Source organism: Helianthus annuus, chromosome 13 (genome assembly GCF_002127325.2).
Source record: "Helianthus annuus cultivar XRQ/B chromosome 13, HanXRQr2.0-SUNRISE, whole genome shotgun sequence".
Lineage (NCBI taxonomy): Eukaryota > Viridiplantae > Streptophyta > Magnoliopsida > Asterales > Asteraceae > Helianthus > Helianthus annuus.
Window position 1 is genome coordinate 100,378,805 of NC_035445.2, and position 15,700 is coordinate 100,394,504.

Here is a 15,700-nt window from a genome sequence, read left to right on the forward strand (position 1 = left end):
TGAAGAAGTAACATCAGTCTCAAACTGTTGAGTTTGTGTTTCATCTAGGATCTTAGGGTCCTCATCTTCCTAAGTAGCCTTTGTTTTGGCTCATTTTGATGGAGTGGCAGATGATCTGAATTTAGAGTGTGCAGAGGACTTCTTTGAAGAAGACTTCTTCCTGTTTTTGGTGAATTTTGCTATGGGTGTTTGAGGGATGGGTTTATCCTTTAGGTTAGCAAGAGCAATGGGCTCAGAAGTTTGGGGAACCTCAACTGCTGGATGTTTAAGTATAATAACCTGTTTTTTCTAGAAAGTAACCTACCAGTTCAGTTCTCTACTATATGGCCTTGTTTGCGAAGGGAAATGTGTGTCACACTTGCAACGTGTGTTGTTAGGAACTCGATTGTTTAGAATTTCGAGGACGAAATTAAATTAACAGGGTAGTAATGAAATAACCTGAAAAATAATAAAATATAAACTAAGGATAAGTATAATATTATTTTTTACTAAACAATAAAACAATGATACGGTGGTTTTCAAACTTAATTTTAAGTCCTTTTCTCTTCAAGAACATCTCTACTAACTAACATGACCGATATTGCGAGATTTTTGAGCCTCATCCCCCACGTCCCTTTAACCTTTTGAACACTGGTACAAAAGCACGAACCATTCTTTCTAGTCAGTTCATATCTCTTTCTTGGTTCATTCATTCGCCTTGTCATCTCAAACAACCTTCTGGCCACTGCTGTGAAGAATCGGCGAGACACTTTTCTGATCCGGAACCCTCCTCGATTTCTTATGGTAAATCATCGATCCTTGTTTCAGTTATGTTTTCTGGATACAACGTTGTTGATCGTGAAACTTAGACGACGATAATGGGTCAAGGGAACTGGGAAACAATAAATCACTAACTAAAATTTATACATGATGAATCTAGGTTGAACAATTATTTATTTTCTTAATTACTATCTGCTGTTGCTCACACCAGATCGATTTTAACGGGTCAATTGTTCGATGTTTAGCCTGCTAGTAGCCACCAAATAATTTCTTCGTTCATACCTAGTTCTGTAGTTATTGCTTGTTGGTTTCCAACCACCATTCTTCTTTGACCCATGAAATTTTAAGTTAAAATCGAAAGTGAAAAGCTGCCAAAAATCCAGGTTATACCACTTTAATATTTGGAGTTTATTAAATCCAGATTTAATCTTAATTTTGCTAAAAGTGTTCTGATCATATTTCTGCTGGTTAATTAGATGAATGTTGAATGCTGGGAAGCAAATGGGTCAAAAGACTTTACTAAATAAGCAAACTAGTCAAAAGATTTTACGAAATGGATAAACGGGTCAAGTTTTGTTGCATTTTATTATCTACCGATTCGAGTTCGTATTCATTCTGAGTTATATTGCTTTCAAAATTCCTCTTTGTTTGGGTAATAGTATTGTTCTCTTATTTTCTTAACTACTAGTCTATCATCAAAAGTCATTACAATGTGCATTTTAAATGTATCAAATGAACTATGTTTTCATACTGGAGTCAAAATCACTTGGTGTTTCATTAATTTATTAACTCTAGGTTTTATTTTAGAACCATTAGTTCATATTATTAAGATATTTTATCAATTAGTTTCTATGGAGTAAGGTATTTAAACATTTCAACGAACTTAGGCAATGGATAACAATTATATATTAACAGTAACAGTATACCACAAAACTAAAACAACTTTAGTAACACAAATAGAAATTAATAATAAATTAACGGGTTATGGGATTTTTTAGAGAACGAAAAACAGTCCTTTATTTAATAGTTTTAATTTAGGGGTTTAACTACTCGTTGTAGATTTCGCTGATCACGCCGGTGGATCCTTGACTTGAGACGTTAGAAGTTCTAGACGTTCGTTCAAGTACGGATGTTCTGCGATAATTTATTTATGTGCGAAATGCTATACCATTTATATAAAATTTGATCCGCTAATCTATGACTCACTCGTATGATCGGCTTCATGCCTTTGAGCTTAATGGTTGTGTGCTATTGAAACATTCCGAGTACTTTTGTGAAGAATATTGTTTTTGAGAAACTCCGAGACTTTTTGAGAAAATATATTTTTTTTATAATATGCTTTCGGACACTCTATAAAACGCTTGTGCCATCGTATGGTCTCAATTCTGTTAGGATCTTTATGCATGGTGAACATACTTCGGGTGTGGGATAGATTATACGTTCACTCGTGCGGCCATAGAACCCTAGAAATGTAGACATGAGATAGGGATACCGAGTCAACTACATATTGAGGTACCATAGGCACGTTGTTGTGGCGCCAATAGCATGACACCTTCCGTGACGGTGTGATCAGTTCACGGCGTCTCCATTTTGTTATGTAATTATGTTTTTGGATTACTTATACTCGCGGGAGAGCCTTTGGATTATTTGGGAGGCATATGGATGCATCCTAGGATTTGGTTGATTTGATTATTTTGCGGTCGAGTGGTGTAGTGCCATACACACCTTCCGATTTTGGGTGCATTGGAGTCGCGACCAGTGTATCATTATGATATGTGATGAGATATGTGATATGATAAGTTTGGCACCGTGGGTGAGCATTTTGAATATTTTGTTTTGTAGGGTACTCGGTATCAATAAACCTAACCTTATTGTTTCAGCCTTATATCTTTCTATATATTCTGGTGTAGGTGGAGTTATTCGATGGGGAACTTTTTAACACAAAAATATGATTTCTTAAAATTCGCTTTCCTTATTATTTGAAATATTATATTTGTCAATTGTCTTGTGTATCGCGCACTAGGCCATGAGCTCAGCCGCACTTTTCTTTTCACGGCAGGTAACCAGGGTTGAATCGGGGTTGTGTGAAGAGAGCGACTAGGAGTTGGAACTTATGAGTTGGAAACTTGGAGACTTTAATTTTTTATTTTTTGTGAACTCTTTGACTTTTGAGTTAGGTGTACCTATCTCTTTCCGGATGGTATTAGAACTTTGTAAGTTAGACGATTTATTCCTTTTCGTACTTTGGTAATTCAAGTGTTTCTTTTGGACTTAAGATGTTCTGTTGGCATTTGTCGTGACCTCCTGTTCCGTATTGGGGCGGGGGTGTTACATTAAGGTTATCACCATGCACAAGCTCATCTTCATTATCATTAATATTTGGCTCATTTTTTACTTTTCCCATTCTAATAAAAGTTTGAGCCAAAAGTGATTTAATAGGAAGAATTTGACCTTTTTTAAGAATTCATCGGGTAGCTCATGTTGTAAAATAGCCATGATTAGTCTAGGGTACATCAAAAGTTTCTTTGTAGATGTGACATTTGAGCAAGCTCCTTGAATTTTTTATTAGAAAGTTTAAAGGCAGACTTTGTTAAAATAGACTGGTTTAATACATTTGAAGATATCTTAACAGTCTGTAAAGATCCAACAGTTGTTGATATGCACCAAATGCAACATATAAATTATATCAAAAAAGGTATAAAATCAACCCTTTTTAGTACTAATGTTGGAAAAAGTGTGTTTCTTTGTATACTTTTGATTTTCAGGATTAAAAGAGCTTAAATATACAAAAGGAACAAATTAACGGCAAAAACCAGCATAAATACAAAAGAAGGGAAGTTGATGCATCATACCGACCCTCCGAGCTTCACCCCAAGACCAAAAACAACGAATTAGAAGAAAAGCACGGGGCCGTGCCACCAAGGCATGGGGTCGTGCCCCACTCAAGATTACAGAAAGAAAAAGACAAATAGAAGCAGACAAGAGACATGGGGCCGTGTCCAATGGACACGCGTCGTGGTCAACTCCCAGATTTGTAGAATCTTGGATAGTATAGCAAGTACATGGGCCATGGGGCCATTCCGTTGACACACGGAGCTGTGTAAGCATATGGACTGACACAGCTCATTAAATGAAGATAAAGAAGAAGGAGGTTCAGGGCAGTGCCCTCCGGTCACGCAGCCATGTAAACCGTCTGTTTCCAGCTATAAATAGGGGTGTTTGGTTCAATTGCAATCCATCCCTTGGAAAACCACTTCTCTTACACCCGCTACCACACCACTCCACCACCATCATCCACCACATTTATCCATCTCCATCTTTAGAGTATGTAGTAGTCTCGGGATCCAAGATTGATCATAAGAGGTTTTTTTCAAACAAAGGCCATGATTGGCTAATCTCTTACATCACTTGGTCAAGACAAGTCATTTATGTATCACTTTTGATTTCCAATCTTTGGTTAACTTTTTAATTGGGTTTATATTAATGACTTTAATGACTAGTTTTTTATATTGAAAGTGAACTTTATTCTATCATCTCTTCATGTTTTGTTGATTCACTCATTCATGTCTTTACGGTCTATATAAAGCGTGTTGAAATCGAGAAAGGATGGCAGAGTTGAAACCTTAGCCTCCCAATTTCATGATTTCCATGATTAATTTGGCCTCCCATCCCTCCTTCATCTGAGCTCGCATCGCACAAGGGCTTCCCCTGGTTACGTTTTTTTTCCTATCTTTTTTTTATATGTTTATCCCCCTTTTAGAATATATAATTTCCCTTATCACAATAACTATTGGTTTTAATTAAGTTTAACCCCCTTGCAATATAAATATCTTCTTATAAAACTTTATCATAGTAATTTTTTATTAAAAAAAATACTCTTTTTGCAATATAAACTTATTTTAGAGATTAATTTTTACATTAAAAATGTATTTTTAATCTCATAAAAATTGGGATGTTACATGAACAAGACCATTATAATTGAATGCTCAACATAGACCATGAAAATGAGCGGTGCACTACTCTTATAGTACTATACATGTTAAGATAGGCTAGCAATGTTAATGACAAGTAGCTGCATGTATGAATATCTATCATGAATAACTAAAGCATAATAAATAGCGTGTTTGTTGGAGTGAGTGATTTCATAAGTTTGATTGTATGCATAAGTGAGTTTGTTTAGTTTATACATGTTACACACTAAAAAATGATTAAAGCGAAAAAGGGGGTTTCAAGTATACTCACGGTTTGCAAAGCTTCCACAAACGTGAGTTGATGAGACTTGAAGATTTGGACACCAAAGTTACCCTACAATGGGAAATTGAAGGTGTGTGAGTTCGTGGAATTGATGATGGATTTAGATTCGGGAGTAGTTAATAGAAAGTATGTATACAAGAAAATTACATCTTGTCTAGACACTCAATTGGATACTATGTTTAGTGTGTTTTTATGGGTATCAAATCACCTTTTAGAATCCAATTTAAGGAATGAAGACCACAGATGATATCTACCATAACTCATAACATCCAACCATGATTTGGTTGATAATATGGTTCAGTTTGTATGATATATATATATGGCTAGTAGTTCAATGTTAGGTTGTTCCAATATGGTCATGTAAAGGTAGGATTAAAATCCCTTAACCTTTTGGATTCACCAAAACGCAAATCATCCCAAGGCTGATTCGGATGGTCATGAATGAATATAAAGTAAATAAAGAAATCCTCTAATTCACCAAAACAACCAAGTGAGTTAAACTAGACGAGTGCATTTCAAACATGAATAGTGATTGAAGAATTGATGTAATTTGTTCACTTTGTTTACTTGAACGTTGTTTGGTGACTTAGATGGTAAGCTAATTAACTAAGTAATCTAGTGAGGTAGGTGGAATCCAAGTTGTGAAAATGATGTTCCAATGCTCACACCTTTACCATAACTCAAATCTTTCAACATTGAAGGTTGGAGACTTGGTTTGGTTTCTCTCATCTTAGAGCTTACTTAGGATCTTTATGTATAAAAGAAAGGAGGTGTTTAAACCTCACACTTTCTGGCAAAACAACTTAACTCAACCTCTTCAACATGTAGATTAGTTGGGGACAAGGTTTAGTATAAGTTCTTCCAAGAAAGATAAGAACAAGTTGTAAAAGATGAAAGTTTTATACAGGCAGATTTTAATCCTTCTTTGGACCTCAACAGTGGTGATGTACCACTCTTGTTTACGTTGGTAAACATAGGGTAACATTCCTAGAGGTTATCCAAGAAGTTAGAAAGCAATAAATGAGAAGAAAAGGTTGAAGAAGCAAGTTAACACTCACAAGTTTAAGCTTGTAGTAATCTGCCCAAAGTTGGAATTTCTTGAAGATTTTGGAGTGTTTGAGAGTGATATGGAATTGTGGAAAGTGAAAACATGTTAGAGGAGGCTTGGTTTTATAGAGGGGGATTAGGGTTTGGGTTTAAAGAAGGTTGGAAGGTGATTGGAGTTGCAAAAGAGGTCCAATCCGCGAGCAAGAAATAATTATGCCTGTCAGACATGGCTTACGGACCGTAAGCCTATAGCCTTGTGGTCCGTAAGGTCTTTCAAAATTCAAAAATTGCATTTTAACCCTTGTTGTTTGGTTGTTTGTCCAATTATGCAATATCTTCAATGTGTTAAGTGTTTTTAAGGTATTTTAGGGCACGTAAAAGTATGTGCGGAGTATGAATGTGGATGAACAATATTCCGAGCGTAAAATAAATAATAGTATGGTTTGGTTTTGTATATAAAACGCGTATTCATGCTTGGGTAAGCATGAGTTAAACAAGTATGAATAAGGTGTAATTTCTATTATTATCAAAGTCTTGAGATTACAAAGATTGAAATGAAATACGAATACAAGCTTTCTAAAAGTATCAAAATACGTAATGTTACATTGGACATGTGTTTGTTGATATTGTGGTGGCCCCTTAGCACATTGATATGCCATTTGTACTAGTCCATGTGCCAAATGTGCAGTGTACTGTGTAGATGGACTAGGGGCAATTTGGGAAGAATTTTAGTATGCACTTGAAAATATTTGATTGTTGTCCAGTAGTTGAGTTAGGATAAGTCATTTGGCTAGGGTATGTTGAAAATGATGTGGGGTCCTGTGTAGAACTCCTACATTCCCTGGCAAAATGACCTAGTTTATGACACTTGTAACATTCAACTTTGGACTTCTCTTTTTCATATTTACCCTTGCCCTCTAGACCAAGAAACTTTCTACCAATTTTGTTATAAAAGTTGTTTGTCCCAATTCTCAAAAGTGCAAGCTGATGAAGATGGTCAAGTTACTCTTGATCTATTAGTCCATAGACCTTTGGCCATTCATCAATAAGGTAGTGTTACCAAAAGAATAATCATTAGCAACCTTTCCTATTGACATTAACTTTTATTTTTGATCAATTTATTCCTCAAATGTAAGGAGTCTGCCATGAAGTTGTGTCAGAGTTAATTCTTTGAAACTAACAGAATTTCTAAGAACTGTTACTCTTTAATCGCACTTATCAGGAAGAGATCTCAAAATTATGTGACTCAGAGCAGTATTTGTGAACGTTTTATCAGCTAGCCTTAGCTTACTGATTAGGCAATTAAATCGTTCAAACTGTTGATTTGGAGATTCTCACTTAACATGAGTAAATGTTACATACTGTTGATTCAAAATTTCTCTCATGTTTTCCTCCACTTCATCAGTGCCTTCAAACTGTTTGTTCAAAGCATCCCATCATTATTTGGCATTCTCACAATTGAGCAATCCAACATAGATTTCGTTGGGTAAGGCCATGACCAGTATCTCGAATGCCTTAGCATCGAACTCCAATTTCTGGAAATCTTACTCAGAATAATCATTGGGTTTCATAGGAACATTGACATTTGCTTATTCAGCACTTGGTGCAGAAGGAACATACGGATCAAAAAGCACAGACCTCCAGTAACATGTGTTCTTCTAGGATAAGTGGTGACACATCCTTTGTTGCCAGATTTTGAATTCATGGCGAACGAGTATCGGAGGCTTGTTTACAGATCCGGTATTGTAAGGATCATGAGTGATTGACATATCTTTTAATTCTATTGAGAAATTCTCAGAAAACAGAGTATCAGAACAACTTAATGGTATGACTGGTCTAGTTCTTCTAAAGTCCTTTTGATCACTCAATAGTTATCAGTATGAGCTAGTTTATCTTCTAAATCAATGTTTAAGTCAATTCAGTGTAACCTGCTCTGATACCAACTGTTGGATCTGAGAGTTCGTGTTTGTGCGTGGTTTTGATAGAACAGTTCAATTCAATATAAGAATTTAATCAAACAGTTATAATAAACACATTATTGTTAACACAACTAGATTTGGGAATGATTGTAAAAAGATTTCATATATTAATCATATGCTTCAATACATTCAATAGTACACAAGTACTCCCCCTCACCAAGTGAACTCTCTCTCTCTAAGTCCTTCCGCTTTTTCAGCTCTTAGAGTTACATAATGAACTATTTATAGAAAAGAGAACTGCTAGTGACGTCACCATGAAAACGACCCTAAACAACCTAATTACTTGTGTAAGTGGCAGCAGTTAACAAAACTACTGGATAGTCACAAAAGACTACGTAAAATTTCTTCTTTGATAAAGAAGAGAAGACAGGTGGATTCCTAAAGTTCTGCAAGGATTCCAGCACTTTTGAAATACAATACTTCTTGTCTTGTTGACTTGGTTTGGACTTTAGCTTTGACTTTTATTGACATGGCTGTTGACCAGTACTTTTGACAGTTCAGCACTTGTACTTTTGTTCTTCTATTCTTTTAGGCAGCATTTATGCTCCAACACTTTTGATGGTTGTTTATGAAGCTTTCAAGAGAGGAACTTCTGGACTTTGATTAAACTTAAACTTATTCCATTAGGCAGGTAAAATGGTTCCCTTATGTTTTGGCTTTCACCGTCAACAAATCTTACATAACCCAGAAGATATAAAGTAAGGGGTTGTTTGGCAACTTCTGAATGGTTAAGTGCTGAACCAGTAAGAGGTCTGAAGCATTAAGTGTTGAACCAGTAAGAGGTCTGAACCATTAAATGGCAGTATAATACTTAACCGTTTAGAGGCAAATGTCTGACCAATTCAGATTAGAGGTCTTAACCATTCAGACTCAGTATAATGCTTAACCATTCAGAGGTAAATGTTTGAACCATTCAGACATCTGTTCGCGAAACAAACAGTCTGAATCATTAAGTGCTAAACTAGTAAGATGTCTGAACCATTAAGAGCCTCATTAAGAGGTAAACAAACAACCTCTAAGCATTTTACAAGGTGTTTGTACTAACCAATTTTAACAAGGTATAAATACATTACCAACTTAAATTTGACCCTACTAAAGTGATTATTTCCATATTTCTTCTCAAATTATTTTCTATTGAACAAAAATATATAACGAACAAGCATGACAAGCTACTAATTTGGCATTTTTTTGAACGGCAACAAACGGTGTGTCAATCACCGTGACACTAGGTGTTGTGGCCAAGGTCGACTACTCGACCGCTGCCAGCCCCCTGGCTCTCCCAGATGCGCGGAAACCCAACCCCCACCCGCCCGAAGGCACGACAGTGGAATCCAAGACGAACCGGCGCCACCCGTATTCGCCCTTCACTTGGAAGGTGCAGAAAATAAGGGAGAGTGGGAATCGAACCTGGGTCACAAAGAACACTAGGTTTTTCCCCAACCACTCCACCACTACCTCATTGGCACTAATTTTGCATTTTATTGTTAACATCCTAAAATTGAATCAAGTAAAAACAACTTCTAAACATTATCAATTTACCAATATAACAACGAAAACTTATGAACACTATAACACTTTTTGGATTGGTGTGACAAAGGCACGCAAATCGTGTTAAGCCCACATAATACAGAGAAAAGTGTGAGAACCATAATACTAAATGTCAAGAATACTCAACCCTTTGTAAACAAACACCTAACTATATGAAGACCTACGTTTTTCGCCAGGTGTCATAAACATATGTGGCTACAACGTGCCACCAGTCTTGCTTTAACCTTCTAATAAGTTGACAACATTGCACCATACCCACATGACTGATCTTATGAACCATTCAAAATCAACGATTCATATTATGTTTATAAAGATCTCATATATACTTGGTGGAGCACAGTCATCGATAACCGCATTGAATTTGCTTATGTATTGAACTACTTGATGCGTCGACCGTGTTACGGGGCGATGGCCGAATAATTCTCAATCAATTAAAAAACAGTCATATAGTTTTGCTAGAAAAAAAAACTAAAACAATGAGAAGACCGTTATTTTGAGCTCAGGGCAAAACAGTAATTTGTTAGGACTAATGAGCGAGTGTTAGACAGCTCCTTGACACGGAAAATAATTAAATCGAGTCAACCAATTAAAAGCAAAAACTTTTATAGTTTTGCTAAAAAAACCAAAACAATGGCAATACTGTGATTTTTAACTAAGGGAAATGTTGTATTTTTTTGACTGTGATAAAATCGTAATTTTCCAAAAGCTAACGTCGTGGCAATACTGTAAATTTGAAGCAGGGGCAAATTCATAAATTTGCGTAGGGCCAAATTTGTAATTTTTAAGTTGGGGTAATATCGTAGTATGAATTGGAACTATCGGCACAATCGTAATTTTAGGCTGGAGGGAAAACATAATTTTATTTTGAACTGAGGGCAAAACTGTAATTTTGAGTTGGGGGCAAAAGCATAAATGTATTTTAAACTGGGGGCAAAATGATAATTTCTAACATAGGGCAAAATCGTAATTTTTAGCTAGGGGAAGACATATTTTTATTTTGAACTGGAGACGAAAACGTAATTTTGAGCTGCGGACAAAATCGTAATTTTTAACCGAGGGCAAAATCGTAATTTTTTACTGAGAGCTAAAGCATAATTTTATTTTGAGTTGGGGACGAAAACATAATTTTATTTTGAACTGAGGGCAAAACTGTAATTTTGAGTTGGGGGCAAAAGCATAAATGTATTTTAAACTGGGGGCAAAATGATAATTTCTAACATAGGGCAAAATCGTAATTTTTAGCTAGGGGAAGACGTATTTTTATTTTGAACTGGAGGCGAAAACGTAATTTTCAGCTGCGGACAAAATCGTAATTTTTAACCGAGGGCAAAATCGTAATTTTTTACTGAGAGCTAAAGCATAATTTTATTTTGAGTTGGGGACGAAAACATAAATTTAAACTGGTGGCAAAAACGTAATTTTAAAGTTAGTATAAAATAATAAACTTGTTTATCCAATGGGGGAGTGTCACTGCCTGGCACTATTCCTCCATTGGAAACTAACGGCAAAACTATAACTTTAAACGGGGCAAAACCGTAATTTTGAACCGAGGGGAAAACTAAAAGTTTTAGCTGGGATCAAAAGCGTCATTTTATTTTTACCTGGGGCTAAATACATAATTTTGAACTGATGGCAAAAACGTAATTTTAAAGCAGGGATAAAAACATAAATTAATTGGACCAATAGGAATGTGCCAGACAGATGCCTGACACTATTTCCCTTGCCGCCTATATCCTCCAATCATAGAGAATCTCTATTCCCGCCGACGTGATTTTGTTGTATTGAGGTAATGAGGTAATTATCAACTTACCAATATAACGCGAGAGGTTATTCTTTGATTCTATGAAACATCTTATGTATAATTAATATCTAACACACTAACACAGCTATACATGTATATAACACACAAAAATATATATATAGTTGCTTTCGTGATTTTCCTAGAAGAATAAATACTTGAGTGTTATAATAGATGGTTTTTAAAATGTATTTTTCATGCTTATTTTTATAATTTAAACATAGTTATTACTAAAGCGGTAGATTGAGAGGTTAGATTTTTAAGATATTATCTATAAGAGTTTATGGACATTTACTCACACATTTTTAGCGGTAATTAAAACATCTTTTAACACTCTTTTGAGACTTTTTTGATGTTATTTTAATGACATTTTATTAGTGCTGTTTCTCTTGCAAGCTTGAACATTTGTGTATTTTAATGTAGTGGTTGATGCTCTTTTTTAGTATTTGTCTCGTTCAACTATATATTCGAACACTGTTTATTAATCGATTGATGGAAAGTTCGTTTGTGTTTGTTCATTTAATAAATGAACGAACACAAATAACAAATTTCGTTGTTTAACTTAACTAAATGAACGAAGATGAACATGATCATATTCGTTCATTTATGTTCGTAAATGTTCAGTAACGTGTTCGTTTATATTCGATTATTTATTAGTGTTTTTAACTTTTAATTTTTGTTTATATACTTCAAAATTCCAACTAATAAAGTATTTATTAAATATAGTGTATTACGTATTAGTGTTACTCCTTACTTGTTGGTGACCCTAGTTAAAAATTGTCGTTCTCGCTACCATTCCAAGCAGACAGTCAGACACGACATGGCTACGCCCCCGCTCTCATTCCATTCTCTGATTTAGGACTTTTGCGCTTGTATTCTTCGTCATTCTCAGTACAAGATAAGGGTGGTTTATGCTCGTTTATGTTAATGAACGCTTGGTTGTGTTTGTTTGCCTTCATATGTATTTGTTTGTGTTTATGAACGTTCATTTGTGTTCGTCAGTACGTGTTCGCTGTCTGGTACCTAAAATTAACAAACAAACACAAACGAACACGAACACGAACATGTCCATTTCCTTAATGAACGAACACAAACAAAAAATCTTGTTTGGTAGGTGTTCATTAACTGTTGTGAACATATTATTTCCTTAACAAACGAACATAAACAGAAGGTTATGTCCGTGTTCGTCTGGTTCATTTACAGCCCTAACTATATTTAAATAACCGGTAGACTTTTTAATCAAATTAATATATCTGTGAAATTTGTAAAGTTTATTTGTCTTATAAAAACCTAACCTCTTTTTGATAAGTGATTAAGAAAAAAAAATAATGTATCAAATCACAGAGATAAACAATGTAAACGATGTAACAATCGCCTTAAAGACTTTAAAGAATTACATGCTGATATTTAATAGTGTATGAAAATGTGGGAACTTATTTTGGTAGGCTCAGTTAATTAATATATATTAAATGTAGCTTTAAGACACTTATGTTTATCGTGTTGATTGATGTCAACTTATTATAATATTGGATATTTTAAATAGTTTTTATTCCAGATAACATTAAAAAAGCGCATGATTCACGATATTCTTACAATAATTACATACAAATATACGGGGAATATAGAATAAATCTGCAAAATATGTAAACTAATACAGCTATTGTGAAGAAGAAGCTATTTTTTATAGTTTAATGATTAAGGATGTAATTATAGGCTTGAGTCGAATAACAAATAAATCTCAATGACCAATAGATATATTTCCATCAAGTTTCCGATGATCTTCAGATTTTGGGAATGAATTTCCAATCCTACTTACGTCATTTTTATTTTTTAACTACAAATAATAGTTTTATTTTTTAACGATTTAAAATCTATATATATGATAAAAAAGAAACTCAATGAACAGTGATTCATTATTTATTTTTTAAATTAAAATTTGAATAGAATTAATAGTAACATCATTAAGAGATGATCAAATGGTATCGGGTATAGGTACCGGTCTCAAATTTATCAAACCAGTGTATTTTCGGTACCGGTTCTGCACAGGTATTCACCGGTTTTTACCCTCAAATACTAGTGCCGTACCAGTACCGACCGGTACCGAACCGTACCATGCTAGGTATATTCGGTACCGGTACCCACTTTTGGGGATTTCGGTAACGGTTGGTACCAAGCTCATCAAATCTTGTAGCAACGCATCAATGCAAGTAATTGCACCGTTTAGATTACTTTTCCAACACACAGTAAGTAAACTGTATTTCGTTTGAATGAGGTTTTATATACACAACAACTTATTTTGCTTTCTTTTTTGTCTTTTTTGTAATGAATGAATTGTAGCATGTAAAATTAACTTGGATATTTAGAATATTGATGAGCAAATCGTATCAAATCCTGTAAATGAACCGGTATCGTATCGGTACCAAATTTACTATACCAAATCATTTTCGGTACCAATTTGGTACCCACCTTTTGGCGTTTTCAGAATCGTTACTTTCGGTTCGACACCGGTCTAGCACCATACATGTATTTATTGATTTTTACCTTCAAATACCATACCGTATTGTACCGAGCATTTTTCGATGCTGGTATCTAATTTCGATAATTTTCCGGATCGGTACTTTCGCTGCCGTTACCGGTACCGAGCTCATCCATATTTTAACGTGTTAGCACCGTAATAACTGAATTGAAAACAACCGAATTTCCAACGTGTAGGACGTGTGGGTCCTATTATTATATATTAGGTTATTTAAAATCGTTTTTTATGACGGTGTGACTATCCTTACCATGTCATTTTATTTATGATTTGATATTCGATATATGTTTGCCGTTGCTGACACGCCTTTTGTAGTCATTGGGTACTGCCGCAACGCGCGGCCAGAAAGTAACTAGTTAATTATAAAAGAATAAATGTAGCTCAAATAAACTATATTTATATATAATTAAAACATTACATGATGATAATTTTAAAACATTGTAATGTTGGAAATTTAATGAATGGATATTTAGTAAATTTATAATTTAGTGAAATTATAAATTTTATTTAAATTTTTCATGTGGTGAATAAAAGAGAAGCTTTTGAGTAGAGCTTCTTGATAACATTTAATGAGTTTTATTAGAGTTTTTAAGTCTCTAATTAAGTAACTAATTAAGTGAAATTTTATACTAATAATTAACTCTTGTACGATTAGTAGGCTTTGTGCTCCATTTTTGTTACTACACGAAAATTAAATTGCTTTATACATGAAGAATACTTGAAGAAGGATGAACACTTGAAGACCAATTAGAGAGAGTACTCTCTACTCGTTTTCCACCACCATCACATCCTTATTTGTTCCATAAGTTCAAAAACTACAATTAGCCGGTGTAACCTCGGGCGTGTGAGCCGTCTCCGACAGTACAGACTGCTTTGGCTGTTGTACCCTGGGAGACAGACGCGTTGTCTTTAATAGAGGTGCGAAATCTGTTTTAAGGGAAGCGTGTTGAACACGTGCCTCAGCCACAACCGTAAACGTTGGTTTGTTCATTTTTACAGCCAAGAAGGATCGCACAAGGAGACGCGTTTCAAGTTCTCGTAGCGGAAATTATACAAGAAGACGCTTCTCAAGCTCTTGTCAAAGACAACGATTTGAATCGATTTATTTAAATATGTTTTATTTCATATTTAATTTTGTATGGATTTGTACACGGTACAGCTACTACAGTTTCCCAAAATTATGTAAAGAGAGTATCTTTACAATTTTTTTATATTTATTTATATAATTTTTACTATAATTGTGACCCATGTCCTACATGTAAGTACTATATCGCCTGGGGATGAGAACGAAACATTCCTTTCAATTGGGTGAAACTTTCTCTATCAAGACATGTTTTGCCTGAGGGAGCAATTCTTTGGGTGAAAACAAAACCACGAGATCTTGGATGGGTAACCCATCAGGGGCAAAACAAACAACATCTTAACACAATTTACTTGGACTATTACAGATGGTATCAAAGACAGGAGTCGGGTTGGTGTTACACACACAACAAGAACATGGTGTTGCACATTCAACTGACGTGCCACCTTACCTCCAAACCTACAGAATTCATCCACAAAGTATGGCCTAATAGCAGCGTTGCAAAAGTCACTAGGCGCTCCCTAGTCGGCCGAGTGGGGAGTTGGGAGTACTCGGCGTACTCGGGGAGTACTCGGAGTACTCGGACATGTTAAATACAAAGAAATTAATTATTGGATATTTTATATGTGTCAAAATAAGCGTAATTCATGTCAAAACTATCATTATTCATGTCAAAATTAGCATAACTCATGTCAAAATTA

At 34.9% G+C, this 15,700-nt stretch overlaps 1 long non-coding RNA gene across 1 annotated transcript; it reads left to right on the plus strand.

Moving 5' to 3' along the window:
* Positions 1–578: 578 nt before the first annotated feature.
* On the plus strand, positions 579–4,258 carry LOC118485575. The gene is made up of 2 exons (XR_004876724.1): positions 579–783; positions 2,819–4,258. It is a non-coding gene; the product is annotated as an uncharacterized LOC118485575 (long non-coding RNA).
* Positions 4,259–15,700: the final 11,442 nt, after the last annotated feature.